This window comes from Schistocerca nitens, chromosome 2 (genome assembly GCF_023898315.1).
Source record: "Schistocerca nitens isolate TAMUIC-IGC-003100 chromosome 2, iqSchNite1.1, whole genome shotgun sequence".
NCBI classification, from domain to species: Eukaryota; Metazoa; Arthropoda; class Insecta; order Orthoptera; family Acrididae; genus Schistocerca; species Schistocerca nitens.
Window position 1 is genome coordinate 721,109,275 of NC_064615.1, and position 27,489 is coordinate 721,136,763.

The following is a 27,489-nucleotide window of genomic DNA, read 5'->3' on the forward strand; positions in this document are numbered from 1 at the left end:
GTGTCACTGCATCAAAAACTTAATGGCGCAGATTTTCCTTCGGATAGTGTTTTGTGAATAGGCACGTCAACAAGTGCAAACAACCCCAACGTTCTTTGCTGATGTACTATTTTCCGATGAGTCTACATTCGCAAACCATGGTAGCGTTAACCAGCATAACATGAATTACTGGAATGTGGACAATCTCCACTTGCTATGGCAAGTTGACCATCAATGTCCTCCGACGGTTATCGTATGATATGTCGTCATGGCGAACAAACTCATTGGTCCATATTTATCGACGACACTTTGAATGGATACAAATACCTAACGAACGGTACTATTGCAGGATGTTGCCCTGCACGTTCGACGACGTATGTGGTTTCAGCTTGACAGTTGCCCAGCGCAAAAAAATCAAATGGCTCTGAGCACTATGGGACTCAACTGCTGTGGTCATTAGTCCCCTAGAACTTAGAACTACTTAAACCTAACTAACCTAAGGACATCACACACATCCATGCCCGAGGCAGGATTCGAACCTGCGACCGCAGCAGTTGCCCAGCGCATTAGGCAATTGAAGCGAGGGAGGTAAGGATCGTGTTTACACTAGTCGGTGGATCGGCAGAGGTGCCCTTATTAATTGGCCCGCTAGGTCACCGGATTTGCCGTCGTCGGGTTTCTTTCTGTGGATACTTAAAAGATAAGGAGTACCAGCAAGTGCTAACAGGCTGCGAAGATATGGTCGACCGCATCAGAAACGCCGCAGACATGCTTCTATCATTTGTAAATCGGATCAGAAAGTGTCTTGAAGTTTGTGGTGCTACGTTTGAACACGTACTCTAATTGGAAAAGTAGAGTATTGTTCGCCTTGAGCCTCAGCCAGTGGCGCGTCGAGTAATCCCCTCTCCGATATGTCGGAGTAGTACAATGTAGGGTTTCCAATTAGAAGTTTTAAAGTACTGGCCTGTCCTACGCTCGCCGCATGGAAGTGGTGTCCAACGCCCCGTTGAATATTCAAGGGCCACTAAGAGAATGTCGTAAATTACGATTGTGTACCATTTCTATTCCTCCGATTACATCACCATCTGTGGCAAAACGAAGAAAATGCTTCAGACAAAATGTGTGTAGATTTTACCGTAAAATCGTAATCTGCAATGAAAAACTGGGGTTCCCATTGAAGATTTCGAAGCTGGCCTCACGCCACCCATACACGGGTTGGGATTGGGGGGGAGGGGGGTCGAGTGTAGTATCACTGGGCGTCTCTCTCCGAGACAAACAAATTGGAATTATAGTTTTTTTTATCCTACGTGTAGTTTTCGAGATATTTCAATGTGTTTAGTTAAAAGTAACAACATGTATAAAATCGATCACAGTACTTTAAAGAAACAGTGTTGGAAACCACAAGACTCGAACTACTTTATGTTAGCGTCATCTTCCGCATTACAGTAATATTTATCACCGAATGCAGCGACAGTTATACATTCTATGGTTTTGTAACACTTCGTCGTAGAATTGGTAAAAAGTTGTTTAGGAATTTTCCATTCTGCAGGTGTTTTTGTTTATTTAAAACTATGTCTGACTGGTCTTATAGGTCGATGTAAATATCAGTTTTTTTCATTACGTCCATAATTTTTCCTTCCTGAATATGTAAGATTTAAAGTGATTCATCTATATTAGGTATTTTGTAGTTGGTATCTTTGAAGTGGGCAGTAAAGTTGGATGGATTACTGTCAATTATTGTTGTTTGTTCTTTAAATCGTATGCTAACTTTCCTTCCTGTTGGGAGAATACAAAATTTTGCGAATTCTTCACAGTTAATTGCGAAAACGGCGTTCCGTGGTATAAGTCTCAATAATCGTTGTAGATTGCTAAGTACTCCTGCATCTAGTGTATAATTTTGTGCTCTTGAAACATCGAGTAAATTTGTCGGAAACAATACCAACCTATGGCCACACAAAATATTATTTCACAGGTACCCTCACTGCCTTCCATCAGAGTACATTTAGATATAAATCTGGCGGAGGGATTCTGACAATTTGTCTCTGTTTAAAACATTTCTACCATTCTTTTCTATTTGAGATAATCGTAACTAAGATGATATTGCATATATGAATTATTTCGTGATTGTCACTATACATCTGGACATCAAAGTAATCAACAATAAACCGATGCGTCTATCCTAAATTGTGAAAACTCGAATCTCATGAGTAACGTAACCACGCACAGTTAAATATTTCTGTATGCTACACAATGAAAGACTTCTGCAGCTACTGTACCAGGGGGTCCCTTCTACAACTTAATGAATAATTCGTCTGAAGGTAGCGTTCTCATTTAGCGTAAGTGAACATACACAAACATCGATGTCTACTTACTGAGTTGAGAAAAAAGCGACACACCTAGGAAACATTTTTTTCTAGTAAGCTGAATGGATTTAAGGTCTCAGTTTGAATGAAGCGCCATTATTGATAATTTTTTCATCGAATATGCTATTTCTGATCCAAATTTTCGAAAGACACTTATATTGGGTACAAGTCAATAAAGATAAATAAAGCCAGGCATCAGCTGCGCTTTTTAATCTTCGTTGAAATTATTTTGCAGCTGCTGAACTGCAGCTGTGAACAGAATTGTTGGATATAAGTGTTTCTGAAATGAGGGAAATGCAAGTAATGTAACAGATGGAGGTGGTGCAGTAGTTAGAACAGTGGGGAGTGGACTCGCATTCGGGAGGGCGATGGTTCAGATCGGCGGGTAGCCATCCTTATTTACAGGGGTGGACAAAAATATGAAAACACCAAAAACACAATACATTACCATACCTAATATGGCGTAGATAAACCGTTGGCATTCAATATGGCCTCCAGTCGTCTCGGAACGGATAAATACAGATCCTATCTAGTTTTCAAGGGAATCTCGTATCCTTCACCTGCAAAATATTGGGAAATTCAGATAACAATGTTGGTGGTACACAGAGACCAAGTGGACCACACAGGCACAATAATATTCAGACCTGGTGACTGTGGAGGCCAGGAGATATCCTGGTGCTCACAAAACCAGTCCTCGAGGACGCGACCTGTCATCCTGGAACACACCATCATCACTGGGGAGAAAAACATTGCATCATGGAATGAACCTTACGAGCCAAAGCGGTTACATTAGCCATTGTAGTAATGCGACTTTGCAGGGCAACCATGGAGCTAATGGAATACTATGATATGACTGTCCACATTATCAGCGAAACTTTGCCGTGTTTCATTCTCGGGACGCAAGCTCGGCCAGAAGTTGGAAATAGTGTGAAAGTTGGAAGCAGTGTGAAACAATACTCATCCCACCAAATGACATTCTTCCAAGTTTTATGGCTTCAGCACCACGGTTTCCCATTATGGGCATTTGTATCACTAATCTGTGGTTCTGGAATTCCAGATCGTTCTGAAATTCCCTGCTTATGGAGCTCCATTCGTGTTGTCTTGGTGCTGACAGTACTCGCGAGTGTGGCATTCAATTCTGCAGTGACTTTTGGTGCTGTACTTCTCTTGTTTTTCGTCACAATCCTCTTCAATTACTGTCCGTCACGATCAGTCAACAAACGCTTACATCCGCGCTGTTAGTGCCTGACGCTTTTCCGCTTTCCCTGTAAGCATTATAAATCTTCGGTTTGGTGCCTATTGAAACATCAAACACTTCTGCTCACTTGGTTACCATACAATTTTCCCATGTTCGTGCTCACTTAGCTCCGACATAATGCAGTCACAACAACACAGAACACTGTTCTGGCCACGACTGACACTTGCAACGTACTGAGGACACTGACGTTCGTGATGAAATACAACAGCGCAACATGCAGACTTAGCTAGTATCTGCATTTATGTTCAAGCATGCGTTTCTGGCGGTGTTTCCATATTTTTATCCAACCTCTAGGTTTCCCGTGATTTCCTCAAATCTCTCCAGGCTAACGTCGGCACGGTTCCTTTGAAAGAGTACGTCCGATTTCCTTCCCCATTCTTGAAGAAGTCTGAGCTTGTGCTCCGTTTCTAGTGACCGCGATGTCGACACGACTATAAACTCTAATCTTCCTTTTCTTTTGAAATGCAAATAATTATACTTCCATGAATATCTCATCTGATTATAGCCATAACAGTTCGTTGATTGGAGTTCTGTTTATCAGTATCTCGGAAGCTTCAACAAGGGGTAACATGAATGAAGACTTCAATTGCGTACTATCTTTTATTTTGTGGTACAGCAATGAAACTGTACTCTTCGTCTCCATAGAACAATAGAACATACTGCTAATTTTTCTGAAGAAAACTACTTAAAAAACTATATTTTGACACTCGCTTGAAAAATTCCGGATCCCTGTGCAACAGTAATAATGAAAGGAAGGAAGATCAGAGTTTAACGGCCCGTAGACGACAAGGTCATTAGGAACGGAGCACAAGTTCAGGTAGGGGAAGAAGGGGAACGGCAATGGCTGCGTCTTTTCAAGGTATGTGAACTGCCGACCACCAGAACGCCCTTGTCTTACTAGTGTCTCAGTGTGCATAAGTAAGGGCCGCGGAACGCCAGCTAGAATGTTCTACAAAATTACGGGAATGTAGCCGTAGGCAATAGGTCTCGTTTGCTGATATTTAGGCTCAACTATCCAGACATCTCAGCCGTAATATTGACGGTGCAACGCCAGCATCGTTTGCGCTATTGAGCATCTCGACACATACCATAACAGCCGCAGAAATGTCACTCAGGCGTCAAAGATTAAAAGCACTAGCATGTCCTTTGTAACAGATTTAGTATCACATGTTCTGGTTTATAAACATTAGGCATTAACGAGAGACACTTTGCACCATTATCGACAAGAATGACTACTTCAAATGCCAGACTACACATTTCATCCAAGTTAAAACCTCCATTGCGTGTAAGTAAAACTTTCGTCGTACGGATTTCGATAGCTTTCGTAATCCAAGAGTTCCAGAAGGATGGTGGGGAAGTTATTATCTGGACATTTTTATAGTCCACGGAATGGCATTTTGTGGTAATTTTGTGATGTATCCAAGGGGTTTGTCTGTGTAGATCATGATACTCCCTTACAAAATGGCTTTAGGTACAGATGGTTTGAATCACACTTAACAAACACAATGCGAAAGGTTACGCTGAATGCTTCAGACAATGTCGGAAAGGTAGAAAATTTTACTTACTGGAGAATAATCACAAAGGGAATCCCATAGGGTTCAAATTTAGGTCCATTCCTATTCCTTATACAGGGTGAGTCACTAACTATTTCCACCTAGAATAACTCCGAAAGTATGATAGTAGCTGAAAAGTTTGTGGGACAAAAGTTGCATGGGACAACGGGTGCCATAATATGACGTTCGTTTTTTGTTGCTAGGTGGGGTCGCTTCAGAGATATGAAGGTCAACTTTGTTTTTTTAAATGGGATGCTGTAGTTTGGTACTTATTTTCTGATAGTGGATATCGAGACGAATTCAATGAAGTGTAACAGTAAGGTCTTCAAAGGCCAACGAAGGTCACAAAGGTGGCATGAACGTCCATTTACAGAAGGTGTTCGAAGGGATGACCATTGGTATCACTGCAGTGTTGCAATCTTCTTATCATGGATTGAGTGGTATTCCTTATTACTTCGGCACATATCGAAGCGCATGTTCTAACAATTCTTTCTCGTATATAGTGCAAATAGTAAATATTCGCCGAATACGGCGTATCCGTCTAACGTAGCATTGACATGTAAAAACTATTCGACGGTTTCGACTTACAACACTAATAGGAACGGTAAGAATAGTAGCGTGGAATCAAGCGAATGTGAATTATGTATTCCTTCGAAGAACAAGTCGATATGCTTTTCATTTACGGAGAATTCCAACGAAATTCAGTGAGAGCTAGGGACTTATAAGCTGAAAGATATCCTCAACGTACTCACCCTACACGCCGTGCATTTAAATATGTGTATGATAAACTGAGAGCAACTGGATCTTCAAAGCTTCGAAAACATGTCCGGCAAAGGAAAGTTGCTTACAAGGAAACGGAAAGTGGTACTCATGCTACTGTGGTTCGATATCCTTGTGTTAGTTCGCGTCAAATCACACAGGAATCTGGCATGAGCCAGAGTAGTGTTGTTCGTGTTCTGCATCGCCATAAATATCATCCTTACCATATCAGTCTCCACCTAGAATTAACTGGTACGGATTGTATTCGTCACATTGAATTCTGCCAATGGGCTTAACTTCAGGGATGACACATTTATTAATTTGGTTCAAATGGCTCTGAGCACTATGGGACTCAACATCTTAGGTCATAAGTCCCCTAGAACTTAGAACTACTTAAACCTAACTAACCTAAGGACATCACACACACCCATGCCCGAGGCAGGATTCGAACCTGCGACCGTAGCAGTCCCGCGGTTCCGGACTGCAGCGCCAGAACCGCTAGACCACCGCGGCCGGCATTTATTAATTTCATTTCATTTACTGACGAGGCTACATTCGCGAACCATGGAAATGTTAATTTGCACAACAAGAATTATTGGGCGACTGAAAATCCATGTTGGCTGCGGTAAGTTGCACACCAAAAACCATGGTCGGTGAATGTATGATTTGGGATTCTGGAGGACAGAATTTTAGGCCCCTATTTCATCGAAGGAAATCTAAATGGTAGGAAGTACACTACATTCCTGCAAGAAACATTAGGTCTGTTATTGGAAGAAATACCTTTAGGAACAAGGAGCAGAATGTGGTATCAACACGGGGGTGTCCGGCACATTTTTCGCTGATGGCAAGAAATGGGTTGCAGAGACAATTCCCAAATCGCTGGATTGGACGCGGAGGAGATGTTTCGTGGCCGGCTCGTTCGCCAGACTTGACGCCTCTGGATTTTTTCTTGTGGGAATTCGTAAAAGACATTGTTTATAAAGGCGTTCCAACTACACCTGAAGATATGCGAGAGAGAACTGTCAGAGCATGTGTTTCGATAAGTGCCGATGTGGTAAGGAATACCACTCAATCTATGATAAGAAGATTGCAGCACTGCATTGATACCAATGGTCATCACTTCGAACATGGACATGAACGTTCAAGCCACCTTTCTGACGTTCGTTCACCTCCAAAAATCTTACTGTTACACATCATTGGATCAGAAAATAAGTACCAAACTAGATCATCCCATTTAAAAAACCAAGTTGACCTTCATATCTCTGAAGCGATCCCACCTAGCAACAAAAACCCAACGTCATATTATGGGCCCCGTTGTCCATGCAACTTTTGTCCTACAAACTTTTCAGCTCCTATCATACTTTTTGAGTTACTCTTAGTGGCAATAGTTAGTGACTCACGCTGCATATGTGAAAGACCTTCCACTTAACATTCAACAAGCAAAATTGGTACTTTTTGCAGAGGATACTAGCGTTATCATAAACACGATTAGAGAAAAAGCAAATTATATTTTCCAAAGAATTATTAATTGATTCTCTGAAAATGGACTCTCCATGGATTTTGAAAAAACACACCCCATTCAGTTCTGTACAACAAACAGTCATATCAATAATTGATGTATCACATGAATAGCAGTCATTAAATAGGGTCAATGCTCCACATTTTTGGGTGTACGTATTGACGAATACTTGAAATGGAAGAAGCATATTACTGAGCTTCTCAAACAGTTAAGTTTGGCTACTTTTTCTCTTCGTTTAATTGCTAGTCTTGGAAACAAACTTATCAATCTCCTGACATATTATACATATTGCCAATCAGTAATGTCGTACGTAATAATTTTCTGGGATAACTCTTTTCTTAGAAAGAAAGTACTGATTACATAAAAGCGAGCAGTAAGAATAATATGTGGTGCTCAGCCACAGACGTCATGTAGATACCTCTTCAAGAAGCTAAAAATTTTAACTGCGCCATCACAATACATATATTCGCTAGTGAAATTCGCCATAAATAATTCATCACAATTTGAGAAGAACAGTGATATACACACCTACAACACTGGAGGGGAAAAATGACCTTTATTACCCATTTTTAAAGCTGTCAATGGCTCAGAAAGGAATTCAATATGCAGCAGCGATAATTTTTATAATTTTCACAACATAAATGTCTGACAGGTAGCGAAGCATGTTTTAAATCTAATTTAAAATAATTTATCCAGGGCATCTCCTTTTATTCCACTGATGAATTTCTACTTAAAAATTTGAAGCCAGTAAGAAAGCAATACTGTACTAATATGACTAGGACTAAAAATAACAATGTGTTTCTTAATGTTGACACAAACTATGTATAGTGATCCCGTAAAGTGATTCGTTCCACATCATTTCGATAAAAAAATCGTTCAGACGAACTATGGAACATGTAACTGACCAACTACCTAACATGCCTCAGTGCATTTCTCGGCCACCCTGTAGCCAGTCTGTATCAGACGGTTGCAGTGTCGATGTTCACGCTTCAATAGTTCGTGATGTTTTATCCCGTTTATTCTTACGGATACGACGGAAACTTATGTTGACGGTGGCATGTCTGCGTGGATTGTGGCAGACGCCTCTTTGAACAACTGTTGCAAATATGACACCTCGTGGAAAGTTATAAAAATAACTTTACTCAGATTTTTGCGTAGTCAACAGACATCTTCCAGAGGATGTAGTATCCCATCAGACGTGAGGTAGTATCCAGCCAGCTGTGATTCGTTGCCATACAACAACAACGCTCTGTGCAAGTGTATTTCACTTAGCTATAACAATAAAGCCGTTATTCTGTACAACCCGTACTTGTGGGCCTTTTCAGGCATCGTGATACAGGCTCGTCGGTGTCCTTTTTCTGTTAACGGGCTGTTCTTGAATATGATCTCTTTTCATCCAAGTGAATTACATAATGTAATGCATCGCACAAGTCTTAGCTCGTAGACAAGTTTTCCATATTTCACAGAATTCCTCTCAAACGATCAGAGTCTATATAAGAAGCAGTGGTATAAGCAGCATCTCGTATTCTTCAGGCTGTTATCTCACAACGCACAGTTCGAGTTTCAGAGTAACTTCTCTATCAGTATTGCCCGCTATAAGATTCCTTCCTGACAATTTGTCTCTGAATGTCTCTTGAACATGTTGCCACTTAATTCTTTTTTTAGAGTCTGAAGGTACTTCTCCATCTCAGATCTTCCTCTTACGTAGTGAGGTAGCTCGTATGTTGTGTAACATCGTGGGTGACATAAGCGTGCACAAATATTTGTTGGAGACGCGGTCTCTACTGGCAACCACGTCAGGGTCCTCTTCTCTAGTTCAAAGAAACAGGATTGTGTTAATTGTAGGATAAACACGGAAAGTCTCGTTTCTACATTGCTAATTTGAATATGTGCTATACGCGTTCAATCCCTGACGTCCAAATTCTCTTTGAAAAACCAGTGAGCGAACGCTCATAAGTTAACTAGAGTTTTGTCTGCCGTTATCACTTGTATTTTTTGAAACAGGTTGTATACAAACTGTTTAAAACAGTACTTTAAAGCGTGTTGCTCTATAATAGTGAGTGGAAATTCTCGGATTCTCAGATCATTTTTGTGGAGAGCATTACAGTTTACAGTTAAATTATCGTGGGTGACTCAGTTGTTAAATTATCGCGGGTAAATCAATTCACCTTCTTTTGAACTTCATAGTCTCTCTGAGAAAAACTTTCACAGTCGTTCTGCCTTGCACCGGGTCCGGGTACTCCACTTCTCCACACCTTCCTGTCTTCTGCGTTTCAAACTATTTTTGTATAATTTGATAGTAACAAATTACTCTTTCGTCGTAAGATTGCTGGCTGAAAACAAATTTTCTGTATCATATGTTATTCACTACTACAAATTCCTTCCAATGTGCTGACTGCAAGGTAACCTAATGCCTTTAAGATTCATCCAACATAGAGAGAAAAATATTAACATTTGTAAATTTGATAACGGAAGCAAGGCTGAAAAAAGATCAAGACACGTTCATAGGATTTGTCAACATGTAAGAAAGCGTTGGACAATGTAAAATGGTACATAATGTACGAAATTTCGTGAAAAATAGGAGTACGCTATAGGGAAAGACAGGTAAGATACAATAAGCACAAGAACCATAAGGGAAAAATGAGACTGGAAAACCAAGAACGAAGTACTCGGATTAAAAGAGGTGTAACACAGAGATGCAGTCTTTCAACTCTACTGTCCAATCAATAAATCGAAGAAGCAATGGCGCAAATAAAAGAAAGGTTAAACAGCGGGATTACAATTCAGCATGAAAGGATATCAGTGATAAGGATTTACTGATGACATTATTTTCCACACTGAAGTTGAAGAAAAATTACAGGGTCTATTGTATGGAATGAACAGCCTAATGAATACGGAATATGAACTAAGAATAAACCGAAGGAAGTTGAAAGTAATTAGAGGTAGTAGCGAGGAGCTTAACATCAAAACTGGTGATCACAACGTAGACGGGAATCTACTACCTTGGAAGCGAAATAATCTATGGCAGACGAAGCAGAGAGGACGTATAAAGAGACTAGCAAAGGCCACAAGGAAATTCTTGATCAAGAGAAGTCTACTGATATCAAACATAGGCCTTAATATGACGAAGTAGGTTCTGAGAATAAATGGGTTCTATGCAGAACGGGCGAGGAAAGGATTATATGGAAAATACTGACAAGAAGAAGGGAAACGATGACAGGTCACGGGTAAGAACTGTAGAGGAAGATAGAGACTGGAGTACATACAACAAAGAACTGAGGATGTAGGTTTCAAGTGATACTCTGAGATGAAGAAGAGAGGAGAAAATTATGGAAGCACTCAACAATTTGGAAAATTGCACAAAAGAAAAGAAAAGAAAATTACTTTGGAGTTACTTTAATACGGCAGGAAAGGAAAGCCAAAACATTCAGGACATCAGCTACGAACATGGAACGCGAGGGAGGAACACAAATAACGTTCTACGTTGAATTTCAAAACGCTCTCCATTAATTACAACGGACAAGTAATAGTCGATCAGTCCATGGGAATGTATAGCCTGGACTGTGTCAGGATTCAATACAGATTTGCTACTGTGCTGTACTGCAAAACATACGAATGTGTTCATACGAATTTGAATCACAATCTAATCTGCACCTATACTCCTGAAGGTACTGTTGGCACTGGCATAGTTTCCCAACTTTCCTGTTTCATTCGCGAATGAGAAGAAAAATTGTCGAAAAGCGTCAGTATGATTGATTTCTATCATCGTGGCCATGTCGCGAGACATATGGGAGGAGGTACTGTGTTGGCTATCTCTTCTAGGAATGCACGCTATCGGAATTTCAGCAGTGCACGAAGCGTCTTATAGCATCTGACACTGGATTATTCTAATCATTTCCATAACGATTTCGCGCTTATCAAACACTACTGTGACGGTAATTAGCCACTCCTAGTTGGATCTTGTCTATCTGTGCTATTAATAAAACTTGGATATCGTCTCATTGATGAGCAGTACTCAAGGATCGGTCTTACAAATGTTGTATAAACCACTTTTGTCGTGGCTGAATTACATTTCCCTTTAATGTAAGTGGAATAAGAGGCTTATCAATTCGCAGGGATATAAAGTGGAACGATCACATAGACTCAGTCGTAAGCAAAGCTGGTGACAGATTTCGTTTCATTGATAGGATATCAGGATAATGTACTTAATCTACAAAGGAGATTGCTTACAAAACTCTCGTGCGACCCATACTACAATATTTCTCATGTGTGTGAGACCAGTACCGCGTAAGACAAAGAGTGGATATTGAACGGACAGAAAGAAGGACGTCACGAATGATGACAGGTTTGTTTGACCTGTGGGAGAACATCACGGAGACAGTTAAGTAATTGACCTTGCCTTAAGCAGTGATTACATAAAATGCAGACTTGCACCGTTAAGAAAAGCTTATTAAAAAAGGAGAAATGTGTAAGCGTCGAATATAAATGTAAATGTTAAGTACTCTCTTCTGAAGGTATTTGACTGGCGTGTAGCCTTGCATAGAAGTGAAAACTGGACTATAAACAGTTCAGACTAGAAGAGAATAGAAGTCATGAGTACTGCTACAGAAACTGCTTAAGATTGGATATGTAGATCGAATAAATGAAAAGAGGGCACTAAATCGAGTTGAGGAAAAAGGAAATTTATGTCAAAATCTGTAAGAAGGAATCGGTTGATAGGGACACGTTCTGAGACATCAAGGAACCGTCAATTTGGTAATACAGGTAAGTGAGTGAGGGTAAAAATTGTAGACGGCAACCAACACTTTAATACGGTAACGAGGCTAAAATGGATTTTGGCTGCAGTAGTAATGCAGAGACGAAGAGGTTTGTACATGATAAATCAGAGTGGAGAGCTGCATCAAACCAGTCATGGACAATAACAAACACATATTACAATCCTCCCGCAGGGTCGCGAAGACAAGATTAGACTAATTACGGTGGGCATGGAGACGTTTAAACAATCATTCCCCTATACATGAATACAATGGGAAGAAGTCCTAATCACTGGTACAATAGGAAGTACCGTCTGGCATGCGCTTCGCTGCGGTTTACGAGTATGGATGTAGATGCAGCCTGGCGTCTCCTTTTCTCCCAATTTGTTTTATGCGGTCAGTCAACTTTACTCGGTTAATGTTACGTATCTTACGGTTAATACTGTTTGCAGTATTTTGACACCAATAGCACAACAGAGTATTATTGGAGCTCTTGGCTCTTTGCGACGCCAGATGAGTGGTGAAATGCAAGAAGACCTGCGGAGGATCGATGGTTGGGGTGGGGGCTGGTAGTTGATCCTGAACTAAATAAACGTAATGTATTTAGCATAAATAAATCTTCGCCCATTTATGCGCAATATCTTCCATTTATTTACGTTAGGGCCAACACCGCAGGTCATCTTGCATTTCACTACTCATGTGGCGTCGCAGGCTTCCCGTAGACTGCAACCAGTAAACACCTGATTCCTTAAAGAATCGTACTCCCATGTATAAAACAGCCTCAAGCGTCTGATTACTTTACAAGTGATGTAATGTGTTAAATATTTAAGTATGTAAGAGAGAAAAAGTTTTAAAAAAGTCTGAAATTTTGTTTGGCGTTTGTTGAGAGGCGCTAAATGGTCTGTTTATGAAACAGTGAATGAATGTTGTCAGCGTAATTTGCGCTCCATTGTAAGCAAAAGCAAGTTTTTCACATATCTCAATGTTTATGACATCAAATCTCCTGACCCATGCGTCATATAACGACATAATTTTGCAATTACACTCAGTGGTATATGTGGATACTGTCTGCAAAGTGTGCTGCAAATATTTGACAATGTTGACTGGAATACTCTCTTTCAAATTCTGAAGGTGGCAAGGGTAAAATACAGGGAGCGAAAGGCTATTTACAATTTGTACAGAAACCATATGGCAGTTATAAGAGTCGAGGGGCATTAAAGGGAAGCAGTGGTTGGGAAGGGAGTGAGACAGGTTTGTAGCCTCTCCCCAATGTTGTTCGATCTGTACATTGAGCAAGCAGTAAAGGAAACAAAAGAAAAATTCGGAGTAGGTATTAAAATCCATGGAGAAGAAATAAAAACTTTTAGGTTCACCGATGACATTGTAATTGTGTCAGAGACAGCAAAGGACCTGGAAGAGCAGTTGAACGGAATGGACAGTGTCTTGAAAGGAGGATATAAGATGAACATCAACAAAAGCAAAACGAGAATAATGGAATGTAGTCGAATTAATTCGGGTGATGCTGAGGGAATTAGATTAGGAAATGAGACACTTAAAGTAGTAAAGGAGTTTCGCTATTTAGGGAGCAAAATAACTGATGATGGTCGAAGTAGAGAGGATATAAAATGTAGACTGGCAATGGCAATGAAAGCTTTTCTGAAGAAGAGAAATTTGTTAACATCGAGAATAGATTTAAGTGTCAGGAAGTCGTTTCTGAAAGTATTTGTATGGAGTGTAGCCATGTATGGAAGTGAAATGTGGACGATAAATAGTTTAGACAAGAAGAGAATAGAAGCTTTCGAAATGTGGTGCTACAGAAGAATGCTGAAGATTATATGGGTATATCACATAACTAATGAGGAGGTACTGAATATGGTTGGGGAGAAGAGGAGCTTGTGGCACAACTTGACTAGAAGAAGTGATCGGTTGGTAGGGCATGTTCTGAGGCATCAAGGGATCACCAATTTAGTATTGGAGGGCAGCGTGGAGGGTAAAAATCGTAGAGGGAGACCGAGAGATGAATACACTAAGCAGATTCAGAAAGATGTAGGCTGCAGTACATACGGGGAGATGAAGAAGCTTGCACAGGATAGAGTAGCATGGAGAGCTGCATCAAACCAGTCTCAGGACTGAAGACCACAACAACAACAAACCTACCTTTGATGCCTGCTTTCATCCAGATTATTTCACACTCTAGTTTTAACTTCATTAGATGTTATGGAGTCCTTTACGGCAATAATAGTAATGAACAATAAATAGACTGAAACAAATAAAAGTAAAAAAAAAATTCTACGAAAAGCAGACTGTGGTGTCACCGCCAGACACCACACTTGCTAGGTGGTAGCTTAAATCGGCCGCGGTCCATTAGTACATGTCGGACCCGCGTGTCGCCACTGTCAGGATAGCAGACCGAGCGCCACCACAAGGCAGGTCTCGAGAGACTTACTAGCACTCGCCCCAGTTGTACAACGACGTTGCTAGCGACTACACTGACGAAGCCTTTCTCTCATTTGCCGAGAGACAGTTAGAATAGCCTTCAGCTAAGTCCATGTCTACGACCTAGCAAGGCGCCATTAGCCTAAGATAGCTTGTATCAAAAGAGTCTCACTTGTATCGCCACAATCTCCAGATGTCTCATCAAGAACGATGTATACAAAGGATGGATTAAAAGTTAAGTATTCAAGGAGCTACGTACTTTTCTTTATAGCATACATTACGAATCCTGTTTCAGACCTCACTCCATCCTTCGTGAGTTAGCGCGTGCATCTTGGCCGCCTCTTTCAATTAGTGTGCGTAGTGTTGGCAAGTCTGCCGACACTACACAGACAAGGCACTAGGATTTGAGACACTTATGAGATAGACTGAAACACTTCAGTGGCGATATTTACGAAGCTAAATCAGTTGACGAAGAGTAGAAAAAAATTATGAAAGAAGAAATTAATTTCGGAGCAGACGTAAAATGGGTCACTGGTGTTAGGTCCAGAAAAACAAGAATAAAGAAAATTTCATAGATGAATAAGTAAAGCAAAATACCTACTCAAGGTACTGAGCGTGTGGGAGGGAGGAGGGCCATATATGACATTGACTTCTCTCTGAGGTACTGGTGCAACAAGATCAATGTGAAGACATATTTATTTATTTATTGCTCTTTTGTTCTACATTCCAAGAACCAGAGCGGACTGTTCAAGACAGTTGCTGTGTTTTCAGCCGAATGACTCAGCAGGCTGAGGCTGGGATGGAGGGAATCCCAGTTGGGAATGTTTGGGAAGGACTTCCAGTACAGGCATTCGTCGTCTGATAGCCAAGGAAAATCTTGCTCGGAACTAGGGGTTGAGACTACTTTAAATTGTTTCTGGTACAATGATATCAGTTTAGTTAAAAGTTTGTGTGTGTTTGTATAACATTTTTTGCATTTGTATGATTTGACGGTCGAGTTAGGAAAAGTAGACAGAGACCGAAGCTCTAGCTGTGACACATTCACATCGTTCATTCGATGGAGCGCTTGCCCTCAAGGTAAATGCACGGGTTTGATCCCTAATCCGTCATACAATCGTAATCTGTCAGCAAGTTTTAACTTCGGAAAACTTTTTGAGCTGATTAATGCAGCTATTTTTAGCAGCGGAAGTACAGACTTACACTGTTTTATATTACCGTGTGAGGTAAAGTGGGAATAAGCTGTTCTGTATTTCGAACAATTGGCCTGTTACATCGCCCACATGAAACAAGTTTTTGACGATACCCGACTCCAGTTAAGGTGAATGCTGAGCTCTATTCACATCCTCACACAGCTGAATATATGAAAAGCGTTTTCATTATTCGCAGATAAGTGTACTCCTCTTGGCAATCATTGTTCGACAAATTCGATAAGAAAGTTTAATATGACACTGTTAGCTAGGAGATCAGTAGGGGGTGGGGTTGTGTAACCGGCCGGGCGGGGTGGCCGAGCGGTTGTAGGCGCTACAATCTGGAACCGCACGACCGCTACCGTCGCAGGTTCGAATCCTGCCTCGGGCATGGATATGTGTGTGGTGTCCTAACGTAAGTTAGGTTTAATTAGTTGTAAGTTGTAGGGGACTGATGACTCCACAAGTTAAGTACCATAATGCTCAGAGCCATTTGAACCATTTTGTGTAACCGCCTAACAGGCACACAATGAGGCCTTTCGATGCGGAATATGGGAATGTGTGTCTTAAGCGTATTTTTTTAATTACAGATGTCTGTGATGGATGTGTGTATAGTGCGGTGTCCTGTTTATGTTATATGATCATGAGAAAAACATAAAGAGACAAACCCAGTACTAACACTTATCCTACCCGTCTCGAATAGCATCAAAGAGTCTACCGACCATAAGGCTTCTATCCTACGGAAGGATAAACAGTGTTACATGCACTCACTCCTTGAGACACTGCTGACAGTTTGGAATTTAATCCAGGTCATTGGGACAAATATCGGTGATCGTGACCTTTATACCAGCACTTCCCTTCCGCTTCCCGGCCAAATACTAGTGGTGAAAATCATCCTCCACAAAGATTCAAACCGGCTTACCTCTGAGTTAAGAGCCATCCTACAGACATGCACTTCCTCGTTTACGGGGAGACAAAATTTGTTGACTAGTCTGCATTCGTGTTGTAATTCACACGCTGTCATCGAACACCAAAGATCGAGTCGGATTACTGTAGTATTGTGCTCATAGCTGTATCTACACTAACATGAATTCGTGTAATGCGCGACATAAGCCATCATAGCCGTAAAGATTCTCTGTAGTGACAAAACTCATCGGATAGCGATGTGAACATGTACAGATGGCAGTAGTATCGTGTACACAAGGTATAAAAGGGCAGTGGATTGGCGGAGCTGTCATTTGTACTCATGTGAGTCATGTGAAAAGGTTGCCAAAGTTATTATGACCGAGTGGTTGGAATTAAAAGACTGAACGCGGAATGGTAGTTGGAGCTAGACGTATGGGACATTTAATTTCGGCAATCGTTAGGGAATTCAATATTCCGAGATCCACAGTGTCAAGAGTGTGCCGAGAATACCACATTTCAGGCATTACCTCTCACCGCGGACAACACAGTGGCCGGTGGTCTTCACTTAACGACTAAGAGCAGCGGCGTTTGCGTAGAGTTGTCAGCTCTAACGGACAAGCAACATTGCGTGAAATAATCGCAGAAATCAATGTGAGACGTACGATTAATGTATCCGTTAGGATAGAGCGGTGAAATTTGGCGTTGATAGGCTAAGGTAGCAGACGACCGACGTAAGTGCCTTTGCTAATAGCACGACATCGCTTGGAGCGCCTCTCCTGGGCTCCTGACTGTATCGAGTGGATCCTGGACGACTCGAAAACCACGGCCTGGTCACATGAGTCCAGATTTTAGTTGTTAAGAGCTGGTTGTAAGGTTCGAGTGTGGTGTAGATCTCGCAAAGCCATGGATCCAAGTAGTCAATAAGGCACTGTGGAAGCTGATGGTGGCTCTATAATGGTGTGGGCTGTGTTTATATGGAATGGACGGTGTCCTCTGGTCCAACTGAACGGATCATTGACTGGGCTATGTTCGGCCACTTGGAGACTATTTGCAGCCATTCCTGGACTTCATGTTCCCAAACAACGATGGAATTTTTGTGGATGACAATGCATCATGTCACTGGGCCACAATAGTTAACTATTGGTCTGAAGAGCGTTTTGGACAGTTCGAGCGAATGAGTTGGCCACCTATCGTCCGACATGAATCCCATCGGACATTTATAGGAACATAATAGAAAGGTCAGTTCGTGCACAAAATCATACACCGGCACGCAAATATGGACGGCTATAGAGGCAGCATGGCTCAATATTTTTGGAGGGACTTCCAACGACTTGTTGAGTTTTGCCATGTCGAGCTGCTGCATTAAGCCGGGTGAAAGGATATTAGGACGTATCCCATGATCTCTATGTACGTTACAGACGACTGGAAACCACTCGAAATTCCGTGACAAGTGAAAAGACCAACCATGAACTGGTAGTTTTCGCAGCTCATTCAAGTTACCAAATAACGTAGTAACTCAGGAAAAGTGAAAGTTACATTTAAGATGTCGTGATGTTATAATACGTGATTAGAATGGGAATCATTCAGAGAAATAAGTCGTACGCAAGTTTAGTTAAACGAAAACATTTAAATAATTCATTATTAAAGGTTACGAGTACCGTGAAAGCGATGCTCAGTGCTGCCTCGATTATACTATTATTAAAACATTTAGATCGTATGTGATAAAGAGGGGAACATATCAACTTTCATTCATTTGACCATTGTAACAGCCACAAGCAATGTCGTTTTTACTCATACTACAGTAGTATATCACAAAAATGGTGAAACAATATACTACGACGCAAATGATTTGTCTTTTAGATCTGTTATATATGAATACTTCGTTAGAACTCAAATCATATGATATCATACCTGGTTATTTCTAAAATGTCAACTTCTGCTCAATGAAAAAACCGGAATGTTTCGTTATTGTATATTTATATATTTATGTATTACTACCAAAATAGTCATAAATTCGTATTTTGTTACTTTTCGAAACTGCAGTAAGAATGTACTCGGGAATAGGTGACATGGATTTGATAGGTAGTGCAGGAAATTAGTTGATACTCGCTTTTATATTCTTTAGCCTAATTCCGTACGATTTTCATCCACGCCACTTCAGATTAACACGCAGATCTGGGCTTTGTTGTAAAAATCTTTCACATAGCAAACTACTTATCACAGCGCATTGCTTACTTGAAAAACAGACCAGCAGTTCGCTGACAGTCGCGGGAAACCTTGACCTCTACAACTTCACAGATGTATCAGTTGTTAGTAACACCTTGTATTTTAACGATCTTCGAATCTCGGAGATCATGTTGCAGCTATAATGCATCATCTACCCAGTCATCCGCCTAGTACAGCGCCCCAAAACGTACGCGGAAATCTGGCAGTCGCAGCCCAACATACGCAACACTTATCCGAGACCGCTTTGTGTACTAAGCCTCACACCGTTATCTTCATTCACGATCCCCTTGTAACCTGAGGCGTCACGGTTGTGGGTCGTACACCAGCATGTACTGGTACGTTATACTGGACGAACAGCAGACATGATGCTCCTGGACGACGTATACCACAGTTGCTACGAAGAGCGGCCATTTTCATCAATAAATAGTGCCTCACGACGAAAATAAATTCGTAGTCAAACCCAGCAATGAACCAACAGAAAAAAATGTAAATGTCGTGCGGCGTTGTTACCTGACGCGACGTCTAGCTGTTCATCCTCTTGAATCGGGAACGTTTTCTTCATTCGCAATCACTGCGTCCTTTCCCTTGTTTAGCTGTAGGTGTTGGGTCTCACGTGTGACTCTTATCTCGTTGGTAACTGTCTTAAATGCTTGTAGAGCGAAGTGTGAGAGAGGAGACATTGAAATCCGAGGCAGTATACAGCCTAATCTACAAAAATTCCCCCCAACTTCAGCAGCGTCAAAAGCGTTCCCTCAGGAGTTTTGGATTTGTCGTACGACATTGGCATAATATTTGGTTTACATTATCAACTTTCCTCCCTTTACGCGCCAAATGGGTCGAGGTTAACTGCAGTTGCCAGCCGCGGTGGTCTCGCGGTTCTAGGCGCGCAGTCCGGAACCGTGAGGCTGCTACGGTCGCAGGTTCGAATCCTGCCTCGGGCATGGATGTGTGTGATGTCCTTAGGTTAGTTAGGTTTAAGTAGTTCTAAGTTCTAGGGGACTAATGACCTGAGAAGTTGAGTCCCATAGTGCTCAGAGCCATTTTTTTAACTGCAGTAGCGAGTGTTAAACAGCCTCGGCTCTGGAGGTTGTTGCACTATCGCCACCTTAAAAAATCATCAAATGCGAAACATTAGACGTTAGTAAGATACTACATTTTTCTTTTTAATTCGGGATTAATTTATGGTCACAAAAGCAACAGAACTTATTGTCAGATAGTACAGCCTCTTTCCATCGATACTTGAATAGGTTTGCTAGCTGATACAACAGGACACCGCCAGGTGGACTTAAAGGTGGAAACCGTATTGCGCCATTATGCCTCAAGTGAAGGACGACCAATCGCTGAAAAATAGCTTTCTATTTAGTTACTAAAAAGAACCCATACCTCTCTATGCACGGACATGAAAAGCAAGACTTCCCGCTTAGCTATGTTTTTTTTTTTTAATTGTATCTTTTGCATTGCTAGATTTATTCCATCAGTGCAGTACACAACCACCAGAAAGCCAGAGGGAATCTCTGACCTTCCGAGTAACCTTTTGCCAGATGTGTCGCCAACAGCGCAAGATCAGCAACGGATGAATTGTCAGTTGGTGGGTCAGTAACGAAACTGCAGTCTTGTATCGAAGTAGGAAAGATTAGACGAGGTGATTAGAGACCGAGATTATTTCCGAATCGAATAAGGAATGAACAGGCCGTGACTTTTTCTAAGGGACCATACTGGTATCCGTCTGGAGTATTTTAACTATTAAGAGTTCTGTACCTGACGCCAAGAAACCTTCCTTTAACCGATTGTAATTGTATTCCTGATTTTACGCTGGTCGCTGGACCGTGTGCTTTACAAGATGCGTTGTAAGATAACTATTAACTGTTTTATCGTATTACTTTTAATCAGTTTTCTAACTGAAAATAAAATGTTTATCGTAGACCCTATAGCATAGTTCCTAAGTAATATATTTATCACACGTAAGAGAATTACAAACATTATTCTGAATTGTTAATAATCCTTTCGGGCAGCAGTTTCAACAGTTAAAGTTAAAACATTTGCGTAATCCCCATGCAGTAAAAATAACTCAATGAATATGCAACAGAACGGGTTCAAATTGAAGTGGTATAGTAGAAACAAATAATGTTTTCTTGATCAAGTTACAGCTTTTATATTCGTCTTTTAATCATTTGCCGGCCGGTGTGGCCGTACGGTTCTAGGTGCTTCAATCTGGAACCGCTTGACCGCTACGGTCGCAGGTTCGAATCCTGCCTGGGGCATTGATGTGTGTGATGTCCTTAGGTTAGTTAGGTTTAAGTAGTTCTAAGTTCTAGGGGATTGATGACCTCAGATGTTAAGTCCCATAGTGCTCAGAGCCATTTGAACCATTTTTTAAATCATTTATTTGCGTGAGTTGTACGAAGAGACTCCAAACAGTAAGTTACACATTATTATGAAAGACCAAGTAAGCTTTTTTGAATGCTTGCATCTGGTTCATATACCGCCAGAATTTCACGGGGAATCTTTGTGAAATTTAAATGTTTTGCCCACAAGAATCGTATTGTCCCGTGTAATTCAACTTTTGAACATGTTTTCAGTTTTGCTGCGCCATTTGAGTCGCATGCTGTGATGCACCTGTTATCCCAACCGCAGTAGACCCGTGTCTGCAGGGAACCCGCAAGACGTACTCTCTTCTGACAATGACCCAGTCTTGTTACGCGACGGTCTTAGCGTGGAATGATATGTCGTATTTCTGTAGTCTAGTGTTTTTCGCTCTCCCTAGCGTTATTGTATGATAAAGGAATTTTTTAGTTCAGCAAAATATTTGGTCAAGTATAAGTTTTCAGTTACTTACTTCTTTCCTGAACACGCTATTCAGGGCCAACAAGGGACGATATTTCTACTTTTCAGTACTGCTGCGAATGCAGTTTATAGCCATACATCGCTGTATAGTTATAAACGTCGTTAAAATGCTTGCAATTATAAACGAAACTTTTAAGTTTTGTTTCTGTTGTTAGTGACTGAAGAACACACACGAGACGAAACTGTTCGTTTTACACTGTAAATGCACTTCGTGCCCCTCTCCAGTTCCTACGGCAGTGGTTCCGAACCTGGGGGGGGGGGGGGGGGGAGGTCAAATGAAATTTTCTCATGAGTGAAGACAAAACTATTTGACTGTTTGATCACGAAACTAATTTAGTTTTAAGATATCAATACTATTATCAATTTAGTAATACAGTGATTCTTATTACATACGTTACCAATAATTACAATATTTTTTCAAATAGTAACGTTAACGTATGACACAATGTGGTGGACGCCCTGGCTTGTGAAAGAAATGTATGAACGACATCTTCCGCACGTATTCCAATCTCAACTTACATCCTTTTTACTTGTATATTCTTAAGGAATTAATGAAAATGACTTCTCTGATTTGGATGTAGTTCCCGCAATGGACCAGGAATTGCTTCATTATTCACTTCACAACAAATAAAGGAACTAATTGACAGAACAACTCAACAGTAACTATGCAATGAATTCTACACCGCTGTAGCGCTTACACATAATAATAATAACATTAATAATAATATTAGTGGCAATGGTCATACACAAAGCGTTAATAGCCTAAAGTCTTCCATTTTCTAATAGTTTAGAAGTAAGGAATCCAGGAATCAAGTGGCTTACAAACAATAAGTGTTGTGCACGCATTTTAACTTGGTCGATTTTAATTATGGGAGGGGGGGGGGGGGTGGGTGAAGCAAGTGTCGGTAGGGAGAGGATTGGTGCAGAGAAATCATGTTTTGTAACAATAATCTATCCTCAATGTGGGCAGCTAGCTGTGTTTTCTGAGGATGCACTTGCTGTGCACTGATAATTGCTTCAACATTCTATACAAAAAAAAAATGTTATTGCAGGTTAGCAGTACCAATTGTCTCATGGACTCATTAGTACGTGGTTTAAGAAAACACCCACAAAACTAAAAATCATTAATCTTTCGCCAATTTGAAAATAGCAGTGTCGAAAGGAAATTCTTTTTCATTCTAAACTTAAATTAGACGCTGATATTGGTGATGGTAGGGAGAGGGGTGGAATTCTAGATAAAAACTTATAGGTCACAGGAGTAATGATCTTAAGGACATAGGGTACTTCTGAGTGATGGAAAAATTAATTTTTATCACTTCATTAAATTCTATAGTCTTTCCTGATTAAACTGATATATACTTTATTGGGTATAGGATGAAAACCGACCGCTATATATTACATTTTATAGGCAAGGTCGTGTCGTTGCCATTGCCTTTCTCCCGTTATTTAATTAGAGAAAACCATTAGTATTTCGTAAAACAAGTAGAAAATTTGGCTACCAGCGTTCCTGTTTGGGATGTATTGTATATGTTGGTAACGCTATTAGTTTCCACCATCTGTAAATTACCCTCTTTGTTCCTGTTTATTTTCGCTTTGGTGAAGTGTTACTTTTACGTCCTACTGAAAGTCTGTTGCCTAAGTAATGCAGATTTTTGTGAGTACAGATGTTCATTTGTGTGCAATAAGTACTAACAATGCCCCACATCAAGAAATTCGATAAAATAAAATCCATGGGAAACTAGTTTAGAAACAAAGCAGTCCGCACTGTTGGGAGTAAACTGTGTATCTGTTCTTCATATATGATTCAAATTTTTGTGAGGGCAATGACGCTGTTTGTAGTGTACCTGAAACCCTTCCTAACAGTTTGCTGTTCATTTACTTTCAGGCAGTTACTTCCGCCACTTCTTTTATCAAAGAAGATACTTCGATAACCAATAATTGGTTATAAAGCGATATCATAGTACCTCCAGAATTTTGCACATAATGATGAATTAAATGTAGAATTCTATTGCAAGACAGGCATAATTTATTCTAAGCAATTATATATTCATTCATGTAAAATGTATTTATCTCTCTAGTAACCTCATACAAGAAAAATAATTTAATAGTTATGTTTGCTGAAGTCTGTGGACATAAATATAATTAATATACATTCGTCAATGAACTAATAAGTAATGAAACGAATGGCAAAAGAAAGCTAGAAGATGAAGAGGTAGTACTTTTCAGAATGTAGGTACACATATCGCCTCAAGTTGATAAAGCATTCCACTAATCTCTTTCCTGTAACTTGCAGTTGTTTACACCTATCAAACAAACCTTAACCTTATTGCCGGTTGATTATATAGAAATTAAATTTTAACTAGGGAAAATATTCTAAAAATTTATTATAAAATAAAATATGATAATTTTTAATTTGTTTAATATAGTTAACGTGCTAAAATAAATAGGTTTAGTATCTTAGTCAACATGTCATATATATCTGGTAAAAATTTAGCCTCCTTCACATGCGTATTAATATATTAAATGGTACCTGAATCTGTTGAAGTATTTTAGAAAATCTTGTGCGTCGCTATTTTAATTATTGTTTTTCATAAACATAACATGTCCTAAAATGTGCAAAATTCTTGCAAATTGCTTAGGTTACTGTGATTTCTACAAAACTGTAAGATATACGCAAAAGAAATAGCGCGTGAAACAAATAGGTACTGACTTTCGAAACATACGGAGCCAAAAAAGTATCTCGTATCCTTAAAAGGGGTGGGAACCACTGCCCTACGGCCCACCGGGTAGCTTACCTGCGAGACGGCGCCTCTGCTGCTGCCGACTGGTCTCGACTGGGCCTCCGCCACTCAGCGCCTGATATTAATAAGAGTGAGCGGCGCTTCCAGCACCGAGCGCGTTGCGTGATACGCACGTGTGCACTGACCCGCTAAATAAGGTTACTTAGCGCTCCGTGTGACGTCGCTACTAAAACACTTTGTCACGTGACCTCGGCCCTCCGCGAGATAACCTCTGGAGAACGTACCTTACCGGCAATGTGCGCGCCAGGCACTGCAGCTCAGTCCCACCGAGCCCTTCCTACCTACCAGCAGATAAACTGCACAGAATGCGACTCTCGCTTCTTCTCCCAAAAGCGGTCGAGCGTGGAGCTACGTCTACTCTATTTTCGTGTTGTAATCACCAGTGAGACGACCGATTGAGTGAAGTCCTCCACATTATTATTATTATTATTATTATTATTAGTAGTAGTAGTATATTTTGTGCAAGCTTTTTCACATATGCAATACTGCTGCATCTTACATCTGCGTCTGAACCTGATTACTGTATGCAAGCCTTGGTCTCCCTTTACAACTCCTCCTCATACTTTCGTTCCTTTCCAAATTAGCAATTCCTTGAAACTTTCTGGCAGATTACAACTGTGTGTCGGATCGGAAATTGATCCTGGGAGCCGGCCGGTGTGGCCCAGCGGTTCTAGGCGCTTCAGTCTGGAACCGAGCGAACTACGGTCGCAGTTTAGAATCCTGCCTCGGGCATGGATGTGTGTGATGTCCTTAGGTTAGTTAGGTTTAAGTAGTTCTAAGTTCTAGGGGACTGATGACCTCAGAAGCTAAGTCCCATAGTGCCCAGAGCCATTTCAACCATTTTTTTTCGAACCTGGGATTTTAGCCTTCAGCGGGAAAATGCTCTACTGTCTGGGCTATCCAAGGAAAACTCACGACCGACACTCACGACTTTGCTCCCGTCAGAACATCGTTTATTACCTTCCAAACTTCCACATACCTTAAGGGACTAGCACTCCTGGAAGAAAGGGTATTATGGAGACATTATTTAGCCACAGCCTTGGGGGGGGGGGGGGGATTATTTCCAGAATAAATTTTCACTCTTTAGAGGAGTGTGCGCTGAGTTTAAATTTCCCTATGGATTAAAACTGTGTGCCTGACCAGGACGAGAACCTGGACCTCTGCCTTCTGCAAGTAAGTGCTCTAACGACGGAGTTGATGAAATCAGAGCACAAACCGTTGCAGATTGATCATTCTGGAAACAATCCCCCACGCTGTGGCTAAGCCATGTTTCCGCAGTATCCTTTCATCCACGAGTGCTGGTCCCACAAGGTTTGCGGGAGAATTTCTGTGAAGTGTGCAAGACAGTAAAAGCGGCAATGGTGGAATTAAAGCTCTGAGGGCGGGTCGTGGGTGTTGCTTGGATAGCTCAGTCGGCAGAGCACATGCCTACGATAGGCAAAGATCCCAGGTTCATGACTCAGTCCGGCAAACAGTTTTAATCAGCAAGGAAATTTCAAATCAGGGCGCACTCTTCTGCAGACAATTACTATTAAAAATATGTGTAATAACCACGGAGGCTCCATGAGGTTGATGGGGGACTATATATTCTTGTATATAAAGAAGTCACAACGGTCGAAAGTTAAAGAGAAATGCAAGAAGACTTGCAGAGGATCGACGCTTGGTGCAAGGATTAACTGTTGACTCTAAGCATGAAGAAATTTAGTCTGTTACTCATAAATGGATGGAAATCCCACGAGTACTAAAATTTGAGTGGAAACAACATCAGTTAAATGTCTTGGAGTTTTCATTCGGAGCGATTAAAAGCGGAATGACCACATAAAACAAATCGCAGGAAAGTTAGATACCAGATTGAGTTTATAGAGACATAATAGTATTTTTTCTTTACTTCCTTGTTAAAAGAAATTTATTTCTTTTTAGAACAGATTTAATAGTCTACCTATCGAATATGTTATCTGTAATAAGAAAAGAACTTATGGTCTCAACTGTAAAATCATAAAAATGCTGTCAGTTAAACTTCGGAGGAATAGAATGACTGGCAAGACCATATTTGTAAAATTAATGTTCATCTTTTATCTGATATTCTTTACCTGTCACTTCCCTCTTCAACTTTTCTCCTCCTGGCCTGGGTCTGTTAAGATACATGCATCACTGCAAGCTCATGTAAATGAGAATACTTATTTATTTCGTTTAAATGTTGACTCATGTCTTATTGTTTATTACCATTAATCTCTCCGATGTGTTATTGACAAGTGGAAACGCGGTGACTCGTGATGTATGAACGCACATGATCTGTTTGAGAGACGTCTGTTAACCACCATTACGGGCTATCTCACTAAGATCGCTACGAATTGTAATAACATTAGTTAACAAATTCAACTTTTTTCAGCATCTGGTTTGCAAATGGGTGGATTTACCTAATTTTGGGGTGCTGAATACACTGGTAAAATCAGTTTTTTTTCTACGACGTCACATTTCCTACATACAAAGCAGAATAAAAAATGGTAATAGCGAAAATTGACACAATTAGGTCAAACAAAAATACACATTCAGAACGTTTGAAATCAATACTATTTTTTTGTATACGTGGGCATGATGCCAATAAAAGGTCCAAATGTATTCAGAAGATATTTTCCCCTTTAATCGTCTTTGGTTTTTGAAAAATGCGACGACGGAGCTCTTCTTTTGTTTGCCGTTTCATCACTCTCCCTAACAAGACACCAACAGTAGTCACCCATCATCGAAGGGTTCCAATGGCCTTGGTAACGGTGTTCCGTGGTAGGAATGTCTTGGTGAAAGCGTTCACCATGTACATCGCTTACGGCTCCCAAATTTTCCGGGAAGAAATCAAAGTGAGAAAGTAAAAAGTGAATTTAATCGACATTCTACACTCCATGTTCTTAT

General features: G+C 40.6%; 1 protein-coding gene across 1 annotated transcript in view; it reads right to left on the reverse strand.

Moving 5' to 3' along the window:
- Positions 1-24,623, reverse strand: part of LOC126235282 (putative SLC9B1-like protein SLC9B1P1) — a 115,958-nt gene extending 91,335 nt beyond the window's left edge. The window contains exon 1 of the mRNA XM_049944007.1: positions 24,580-24,623. The gene's annotated coding sequence lies outside the window, so the exon portion shown is untranslated. The remainder of the gene's footprint in view (positions 1-24,579) is intronic.
- Between the last annotated feature and the right edge of the window lie 2,866 nt (positions 24,624-27,489).